Genomic DNA, 10794 nt, shown 5'->3' with positions numbered 1-10794 from the left:
CACATTATTTTACTCTAATCACAGCACAGTTAATAATTATGTCTATTGTAATCATGACAGAATCATCACATGTTTAATACAGTGCAGTAGTGCAGAGCTTTGATATATTTTTCAGAATCGTTTCAGGAGTATGTCTAATGTCCATTACTTGTATTTTGTGTTTAGCAGGAGTGTGTGAATCTTAACTTTTCAGGGCGTGTGCGTGCGCGTGTGTGTGTGTGTGTGTGTGCGTTTGCGTGTGCTTGTGTGTGTGTCTCTGGGTGTTTGAATTATTCATTTTAATTCACCTGTCTGATTATTGCCTGACCACTGTGACGGATTATTATGCACTTTTATTCACCTGCCTGATTTGAGTCTAAGACACTGTGATTTAATTGCCATGCACCAATAAACTGTATTATTAAAAGAGCTGTAGATATCCTGTTGTTAATGAGATAGGTTGCAAGTATTAATCCTTTTTTATGAGGGGTTAATACATTGGAGAGAAAAGCCAGGGTATGAAAGAGAGAGCACAGCTGCATTCATGGTGGACAGGCCAAGGTTACTGATAACGAACTTGTTTTGCACAGAAGCATTGAGGTGAGACTTAGGGAGTCCCAAACAAGTGCAGGATGAGCAGGAAGACAGGAGAGGAGAGGGGGTTGTTGTCTCCATGGAGTGAAGGAATCGTGTTGCCAAGGGGCTGGTGGGGCAGCCTGTGCACCAACCAAGGGAGAGCCAAGTCTAAACCACGGCTCCACCCCACCTGTTTAACCAATGAAAGTTATTCACCTTATCAATCTGCTTAAACCAATGAGAAATTTTACATCTTCTGTAACTGAACTGTATGTGTATGTGGCATGTGTCTGGATGTTGGTGTGTGTGTGTGTGTGTGTGTCTAAGTGAGTGTGTGTGTACATACTGGTATTTGCGTTTGGCAGGAGTGAATGGGTCTCAACTTTCCTGACACACAGACTTTAAGAACTAAAATTTATGTAGTCACATTTACTTAAGCATTACATCTTTATTGATTTACTACATATCTGTGCTGTATTTAGAAAAAGTTGCGAGAAGTTAATAATAATCCAGTCATTGTTTGAACTATTACTGTTTTTTTACTTATCATCCTAAAAGTTTGATAATTTTATTGCAATGTATGTAACAATCTTGTGACAGGAGAAGTGAGTGACCAGGGCACCTAGCAACAACATATCTGACCATCTGTTGTGTGTTTAAGGATATGAAACTGCTGATGGGTTTGACCACAAGTGGAAACATTTGGTGGAAGAGCAGGGAAGTGGATTGATTAAAACAATATAATTTAATTAAAACATTGAGGAAATAGTGGAGTCACGTCTGGGTATGTTTGTAGTTTAGCCTCTCATTACAAAGTTGATTACGGTGGTTGACCTTGAACTCACCAACTACCTAATGTAGGATTGTCCAAATATGGTGAAAAGGAAAGTTATAAAAACCCTACGTTTTTGGAGGTTGTGAGTAGAACTGCAACAGACATAAAAGGGAAAGGATTGTATTTTTTGATTTTACTAAATAATCCTGATTCTTTTTTTTTTTTTACTCTAGCCATTTTGGTGCCCTAGGTGAGATAAGGATTTGGAGCTCCTGTCCTGAAGCGTGTCACCACAGTATACTGACAACAGCCATCGGACGCATCATCACCAGTTAAATTACCTCTCAAACAAAAACACTGAATAAAACAGCTCAATAGACAATGCCCACAGCAACATACAATTAGCAGAACTCCCCTTGTCTGACCTGCGGCTGTATTCAAACATACAGTGCATCCATGCTGTTACACTACTGCGTTGAGTCTGTTGTGTCTTTCTACTTCAAATAAAGTAGGCACTGTACAAAGATTTGACCTGCATTTAATTATTAACGAGGTTGAACTGTAACATTCAGTAATAATAAAAGCAACAACAAGAACAATACATAATTAAAACTGCAAGCAGTGATGAACGGGCCCTCGCAGTCTGCGCGCACGTCGGGGCGTGCTGCTGTCGACGCACGCCGCCGTGGGGCTACCCCCACAACACCTTCCATTTCAGTTTTTCCTATGATTTGGTGGGCTGTTCCTCCTGTCGGTAATAAAGAATGTCTGAAAGGGCTAGAAAGCTGAATGCAGTATTTTATTATCATTGGAATAAGCAGAACAATGTCCAACATAACATTAGCAGAGGCAAAGTATGCGAAACAGCACGATGGCTTGACATACTGACTGTTAACTACAAATGTGTTCTGTGTTATTTGACCAAAGAAATCACTCAGTCGTTTCAAATCTCAGGGGAAGCCACTGCGTTCATCGCGGAAAAGTTGGGCAGAATCACAACTACAGACATCTTGTTGTGTGCCACATTGACAGGGCAGACCCAACACACAAATGGCATTCTTATCAAACTGGCTTATTTAAACATTGTGTGCTGTGGCTTACTACCACTGACTTATCTATTATGTGGCTCTAAACATTACCCTTCAATTATTCCATGTTGTAATGTGCAATTTAGACAAAACTACCTGCAAATGCCATGTACATCTGACTATGTTTGTGATCAATGCAGTTAAATGAGTGTCAAATGATGCTTCACTTGCCTTCTTTCAAAAATGTATTTATGGCTGTCTATGAATGTCATGCTTTTGATCTAAGTTCTCCTTTGTTTGCTAGTTTTTATTCCATAAAGTGCATGCAGCCACATTTTGAAGTTTCAATAAAATCTGATAAATTTGAGGCTGACTTCCTGCCATGGAATGAAATTATCCAGAGGTTATCCAGAGGTTGCTCAGCACAAAGGGCACCTGTGACTTGAAAGACAACACTGCCATCTAGTGGCGACTTGTGTCACTCACAGCTTGTAGGAGCCCTAATGGAATGAGATTAAAACTTATTTATGTTTCCAGTGGGTAGGGCTATGGATATGACACAGTATTGATGCACAGATCTATTCAGGGCGACTCCCTCTAGATTCCCTCTAGATTTGGCCGAGCTAGGAAATAGTATGAAGGAGTAATCAGGACTTGATGCTTCATGACGAAGGATTGTTATGGCGGGCTCCGCAACTGCCAGCAGGTATGACGTAGGATAAAGATTTCCATAACTTTTCATCTTCAAGGTCAGAGGATGCTACTGAGTGACTTTGAAGTCGGTGGTGTTACATCTGTAGGAGGAGATCATTTAAGTACGCAGATTGGCAATATTTCAAAATGGCGGCCAAAAGCAAAATGGCAGACTAAGTATTGATGCTGAGATTTGTTCGGGGAGACAGCCTCGACAGTTACGAGCAGTTTGGTGTGGATAGGAAATTGTATGTTAAAGTTATAAAGTCTCGATGCTTGACGGTGTGAGGAAAAAATGGTTTCCACCGCCCCGCCCACTAAAGTTTGGCGCTGCTGAATGATTTCCATAACTTTTGTTCTTCAAGGCATGAAGAAAATTACTGAGTTAATATGAAGACTGTGGTGTTTAAGCTCTAGGACAAGATAATTTTCAAAGCAGGCATGAATTGGACAAAAACGCCGCCACACATCTAAATTGCTGACTTCCTGTTGGAGTGACGGTATCGCTCCAAGAGGATTTTTTGTGCGTCTGGTCATGAGGAATCTGCCAATTGATTTTCGTTCTTCTACGTACTTGTGGGAGGCGGGGCTGAACATTAGGGGGCGCTACAGAGCCCGCAGGTCACGACCTCGCCCAACGACATTAATTATCAAATTTTTTGCCAGATGTGACGTATATTCCAAATTTGGTGAGTTTTTGGGTATGTTCAGGCTTCCAAAACTGCAGTCAAAGCGGTAATAATTTTTCCAATTACAATAGGGACCTCACAGGTCGATGACCTGCTCGGGCCTTAATAACAATGCAGCAGTTGTATCAGAGACCACAAATCATTTTCTGAACGAACATGTTTCAGTAAGTAGAGTAGATTAGATTTGATTAGAAGGCCTTTCTCCAGCAGAAAGAGTGCAGAGTGCATCTGGACAGTTACTGATTAGATTAGCCTGATTATTACTGTACGAGCAAAAGCATGTATCTGCAGCAGACAGAGAAGGACAAGCAACTGCTGCAGCCTGCAGAATACCAATCGGTTCAACATAACATATTGTTACCTACTTGTGATGATGCATCTGTAAAACAAACAAGGTTGCCTTTGAGATGATTTCTTTTCCTCCTCTTCGCTCCGTTTTCCAAATTGTGCACCTGAAGGCTCAGGCCTTGAAATGTAACAAAAGAAACCTATACCCTGCCTCTTGATCTCTGTCAATCAGGCCTGCACTCTCCCTACTCTGACCTCATATGCACCCCCCCCCCCCAGTTTCAGCACAGCCAGTGCTCAAGTGCCACAACACCCCAAATGCAGGCAGGGTCAAATGATGAGGAACAACAGGAATGCAAAGTTTGTCATTTTTTCTTTCTTTCTTTGTTCATTTGTTATTTTCAAGGCATTACAAGGAATTGCGCCAATGGGCATCGCTTATTATTAGATTTTTTTTTTTTCAGTGCGCCCCTCCAACATGTGGCGCTCTAGGCAACCACCTATATAGCCTATTAAGAGCTGGCCCTGACATAAAATCCTTAAAGGTGTAGATGTTACTATTTGAAGCAATTAGTAACAACTTTATAGTCTATATGTGAGCAGATTGTAACGTGGCATATACAAACCTGTGGATGATTTGTCGAAGTTGTTTGATGTTCCTGGACTGTGGATTTCCTTGTGAAGGACTCAGGTGAGATTATCAATGGCAGGATGTGACTTTATGCATGTTCTGGACTGCCTCGTCTCAGTACTACCTTTCTCTGCTCCTCTAACAGAGAGCAACGGAAGCTAATGTTAGCTGGGATGGTCTTCCAGGGTATATCAGAAAGAGAATCTTTAAGACAAAGTTATGTACTAAATTTCATGGCTATCTATTCAATAGTTGTTGAGATATTAAACTTTGAAGCAAACATTTCAAGAAGAATACATTTCAACCTAATGGTGGTACTGGACGAAAAATTAAGGGACCACCAAATGTCATTAGAATTCATCTTCTATCCTGTGGTAACCACAGCCCTTTTTTCAGGCATTTAACCAAAAACCCATTCAATAAACTCTGTGACTTTGTGCAAAAATGCAAACTGATTTCTGGGATTGTTGCACTCTTTTATACAGCACTCTATTGCATATATGGTACATAATCTCAATGATCCTACTTGGCAAATCAATTTAGCACATTCAGGTTAGCATGGAGACTCAAGTAAGTGAAAAAATCTACAGAGACATCTGTCAGAGGAAATGCGATCCATAGAAGAGGTTGTTCACATACCATGCTCTAAAGAGAGAAAACTGAGCTTTTAGACGAGAATGGATTCTTACAAGTTGATTGATCCCACAGTAAGTTCAAAGCCAGTATGCCTCATATGTTTTGATACCAGCGATGTGAAGCACCACTTTGAGATGAAGCACAGATCTTTTAAACAAACATACCCTCTCAAATCCAAAATAAGGGCACCAAAACTTGTGTGAGTTAAGGAATGTAGAAGGTGTGGGGCTCACAGCTTCAATGGACCTTGGAGTCAGTATTCAGCTTAAGTGTGTCAAAGGATAGCAGAAGACAAAGGCAACTATAGAGGACTAATAAGGAGTCTGACCCTGATGTCAGATGGAGGGAGATGTCTAAACGTGTACATTTTTTACACCATTTTTTTTAAGGTTGCTATGGCGCCGTATAAGGTGGCAGCCTGTAACAGCAGCTCCCGTGGGTTTTTAAGTTTTTTCGTAGTTTTTGTTGTATTTCTGTACTGATTTTCGCTGAACTTTTGGCAACTCTTCTCCAGAGACTGAGAGAAGACGAACACCTTTCTTTTTTTCTTTTTTAAACTTTTACGGCACTTTTTTTGTGATGGTTTTGCTAGCCCTAGCAACGGAGGGTCAGGAGCGCATCACTGAGCGCATTGTTTACACACGCGACCAGCTGATTGCGCTGTGTGAACCTGCACTGCTGCCGGGAACCAGGCCTGAGGTCCTGAAGGAGCTGCGGAGGAGACGCCGTGGCTGCAGAGCTGGAGTCAAACGGAGGGTGAAGAGGAGGAGACACAGACCGGCTGTACCGGCGATCGTCATGGGGAACGTGAGGTCTCTGGGGAAGCACTGTTCGGGCGGACAGGGACGAGACAAGCAGCGGAAAGAAGAAAGGAGGAGGGATTGCACTGTACGTGAGTGAGAGGTGGTGTAATCCCGGACATGTTCACGTGAAGAAACGTCTCTGTACCCCGGACATTGAACTGTTGACTGTGGGGATGAGGCCTTATTATTTTCCCCGGGAATTCACGTCCGCCGTCATCATCGGTGTGTACGTTCCTCCTTCAGCTGATGCAGCGCTGGCCTGTGACGTCATCCACTCCGCTGTTGCCCAGATACAGACGCAGCATCCTAATGCATTTATTGTCATCACTGGGGATTTTAATCACGTCTCACTGGACAAAACCCTTCCAACATTTCACCAGTATGTTGACTGCCCCACCAGAGACACTGGATCTGTTGTATGCAAATGCTAAGGATGCATACAGTCCCACAGCCCTCCCCCCTCTTGGAAGATCTGACCACAACCTGGTTCTGCTGACTCTTAAGTATATCCCCCTTGTTCAGCGGCAGCCTGTCCACACTAGGAGCGTGAGGAGGTGGACTCAGGAGGCTGCTGACGCACTACAGGACTGCTTTGAGTCGACAGACTGGGATGCACTTGTTGAGCCACATGGAGAGGATCTCGACAGCATGACCTTTAAATAATTTCCCAGTCTGGGATCATTAAAGTAATTCTATCTTAAACTAATTCTATGACCTACTGCATCACAGAATACATCAGGTTCTGTGAACACACCACCATGCCAACCCGGACTGTATGCTGCTTCCCTAATAATAAGCCGTGGATCACCAATGACCTGAAAGCCCTTCTCAACAAGAAGAAGAGGGCGTTCAGGTCTGGAGACAGGGAAGAACTGAGGAGAGTGCAGCATGAACTCAGGGATATGCTGAGAGCCTGTAAAGACGCCTACAGGAGGAAGCTGGAGGCCAAACTCCAGCAGAACAATGTGAGGGATGTGTGGACTGGTATGAAGCAGATCACTGGGTGTAAGGTGAGCGGCAGACAGTCATCGGGCAGCCTGGAGAGGGCAAACGAGCTGAACAGATTCTTCAATAGGTTCAGCTCACAGCCTTCTGTCGTCTCCCTGACACCTCCAGACCCCCACACACCCTCACTGCCCCAAATGCTTCCTCCCCTCCCCCCTCACTCCCCTGCTGTGAGCTCTCCTCTGCAGCACCTCTCCTCCTCCTCCTCCACCTCCTCCTCCTCCACCTTCACCTCCTCCTCCACCTCCTCGTCCTCCACTGAAGACACCAGCAGCCTCCCCTGCATGACTGTGACTGTAGGCCAGGTTAGGAGACAGCTGGAGAGACTCCACCAGCAGAAGGCTGCAGGCCCTGATGGTATCAGCCCCAGGATCCTGAAGACATGTGCCAGCCAGCTGTCTCCTGTCCTACAACACCTCTACAACCTGAGCCTTGGTCAGGAGAGAATACCAGTGCTTTGGAAGACTTCCTGCCTGGTTCCTGTTCCAAAGAAGTCGACACCATCAGACCTCAATGACTATCGACCAGTGGCCCTCACATCTTACGTCATGAAGGTGCTGGAGAGACTGGTTTTGGCCAACCTGAGGCCGCAGGTGAGAGCCCTGCTAGACCCTCTGCAATTTGCTTACCAGCCCCACTTGTGAGTTGATGACGCTGTCATCTACCTGCTGCAATGAGCCCATTCGCACCTGGATGGTGGAGGAGGCACTGTGAGAATCACATTCTTTGATTTCTCTAGTGCTTTTAACACCATTCAGCCACTGCTACTGGGGGAGAAGCTGCGGGTGATGGGTGTAGACGACACAATGATCTCCTGGATTACTGACTACCTGACAGGCAGGCCACAGTTCGTCCGTATGGGCAGTGTTCTGTCTGATGCGGTGGTTAGTGATACAGGAGCTCCACAGGGGACTGTACTGTCTCCTTTCCTGTTCACCTTATACACCACTGACTTTCAGTACAACACCGGGTCGTGTCACCTGCAAAAGTTTTCTGACGACTCGGCTGTTGTTGGGTGTATAAGTGAGGGACAGGAGGAGGAGTACAGGGCACTGGTAGACAACTTTGTGGAGTGGACTGGACAGAATCACCTGCGGCTGAACATCAGCAAGACCAGAGAGATGGTGATAGATTTCAGGAAGAAGAGGAAGACGGCTTTCCAACCTCTGTGCATTCTGGGAAGGGATGTGAAGGCGGTGGAGGATTACAAGTACCTGGGTGTTACCATCAACCACAGACTGGACTGGAGATCTAACACTGAAGCTGTTTACAAGAAGAGCAGACTTTACTTCCTGAGGAAGCTGAGATCCTTCAACGTGTGCAGCAAGATGTTGGAGATCTTTTATCAGTCTGTGGTGGCCAGTGTACTTTTCTTTGCTGTGGTTTGTTGGGAATGCAGCATCTGAGCCAGCGACACCAACAGACTCAACAAACTGATCAGGAAGGCTGGCTCTGTGATTGGCTGCAAACAGGACACTCTGGAGGCTGTGGTGGAGAGGAGGACACTGAAAAAAACTGTTATCCATCATGGATAATCCTCTCCACCCTCTCCAACTCACACTGGTCAGACAGCGGAGCACCTTCTCCGGAAGGCTGCTTCAGCTTCGCTGTCGTAGCAATAGATACAGGAAATCTTTCCTGCCACAATCCATCACTTTATACAACAACTCTCTCACCTCTGCCTGACAGAGAACTCTGGTCTCTCTACTGTTTTGTTGTATATATTATTATTGTTATAGTATATTTTGCATATTTTGTTTTGTTGTATATATTATTGTTTATTGTACACTGTGCACTGTATATATACACTATGTATATATTGGATTCTATTTATGTTATGTACAAAGTGTTTTATTTGCTGACCCACTACTGCTGTAACAAAATAATTTCCCAGTCTGGGATCATTAAAGTAATTCTATCTATCTATCTATCTATCTATCTCCAGAGAAGGATAGAGGGATCATTCAGGTAATTTTGGAGTACAAGACCTAAGGAGTAGAGGTGTATGAATCTTGATTCATCCGGATCTTTAACCCGGTTCATTAAAATAACCCGTGAGTCACGAATCTCTAGTATTATTAACTCGAATGACTTGAGTCCTACTATAATCAAATCTAAAATGATAAACAGTGTTGCGCAGAGCCGTATACATAGCAAGCGCGTAGCCCACTAGCCCCGGGCTTGCTACTAGCTACGAGTGTATCCCTCATCAGCTTGTGGGCTAGCTTGCAAGCCTCGATGCCGGAGCATCAGCCGACACAGCCAACACAGCCGACTCGTCGTTGCACTAGCTTGCAAGTCTGCAGCACCGCTACGAGTCTGCTGCGTTTCCGGCATCGCGACCCGCAAGCCACAAGTCGGCTGCGTTTCCGGCACCGAAGCTCGAGTCGGCTGTGCTTCCGGCACCGAGGCTCACAAGCTACGAATCGGCTGTGTTTCCGGCAACGAAGCTCGCAAGCTAGCCCGCAAGCCAATGCGGGAAACACTCGTAGCAAGCTCGTAGCTCGTAGCTCGTAGCAAGTAGCTCGAGCTCGTAGCTAGTAGCTCATAGCACACAGCTGGAAACACAGCCGACTTATCATAGCACTAGCTTGCGAGCCGCGATGCCAGAAACGGCCGCGATTTGAGGCAGAGCAGGATAGCGCAAACAGTCGGCTGCGTTCTGAGTGGAAGCAGACGAGGGAGTGAAGTCTCTGGGTTAGACTTCCTTGAGTCAGCGTGAAAAGCACATCCCTGTCATAGTACAACAGAAGCGATTCTTCCACTTCTGAATGGCTTCTGTTGTAGGCTACCTGCAGAATATTGTGTATGTTATTTGAGAATCTGAAATAACGTACGCAATGTTCTGAAGGTAGCCTAGGCTCCTGTAGGTTTGGTGTATAGATGGAGCATAATAAAATGAAATTAGGTCGATTGATCTTTGCAAAATAAATTATTCATATATAAATATATCAAAATATTAAGTAGTATATTGTAAGTAGGCTATTATTATCTCTATTTGGGAACTTTATCCATTTAAACCATTCCTGCCTCAGTTCTCTATTATTTATTTGTTTAATTTTGTTTAATTTAATTTAATTTTAGTATCTCTTATTTTTCCAATTATGCTTTATTGCATTTATTTATTTTTTTACTACGTTAGTGGTTAAGAGACAATGGGCTAGGACTGAGTTTCCATGGTGATTAGGCAATACTAGCCACATTCATACTGGCTTTTGGGTGCGGCTTTAGTACGCCAATTCCCCGCCTCCGTCTCAGTGTGAATCTCTTGGAGGCGGCGGGGGGTTAAATTTCGCTCCGGCCCTGATACGCCTCTGGAGGTAGTATCAGGGCTGTAATATTGGAGAACCGAACCAGTGTGAACGGATAAGCCGGCTTCACATATAGGGGGCGTGTCGATCGGACGGTCAGTTAACTACACGGGTCCTTCACTCAACTAAATACAGAGAAATGTCCCACAAAGCAACGTTACATGACCAAACAACAGTAGCGTAGTAACTGTAACTGTCTTTGAGAACTTATAAGGAAAAAAATACCGCGGATATACGCCGAGAAGTGTCTGTCCTCCCGCCTCTTGCTGACTCTTCATAACATTTCTGCCCGAAAAACAGCATTTGTCACCAGCAAAAAAATTTTAACTCACTGAGTGTTTGTGATAAAAAGAAATCACCACGATGGTTAGCACTCAGGA

Source organism: Sparus aurata, chromosome 14 (genome assembly GCF_900880675.1).
Source record: "Sparus aurata chromosome 14, fSpaAur1.1, whole genome shotgun sequence".
Classification (NCBI taxonomy): domain Eukaryota; kingdom Metazoa; phylum Chordata; class Actinopteri; order Spariformes; family Sparidae; genus Sparus; species Sparus aurata.
This window is presented reverse-complemented; position numbering follows the sequence as displayed.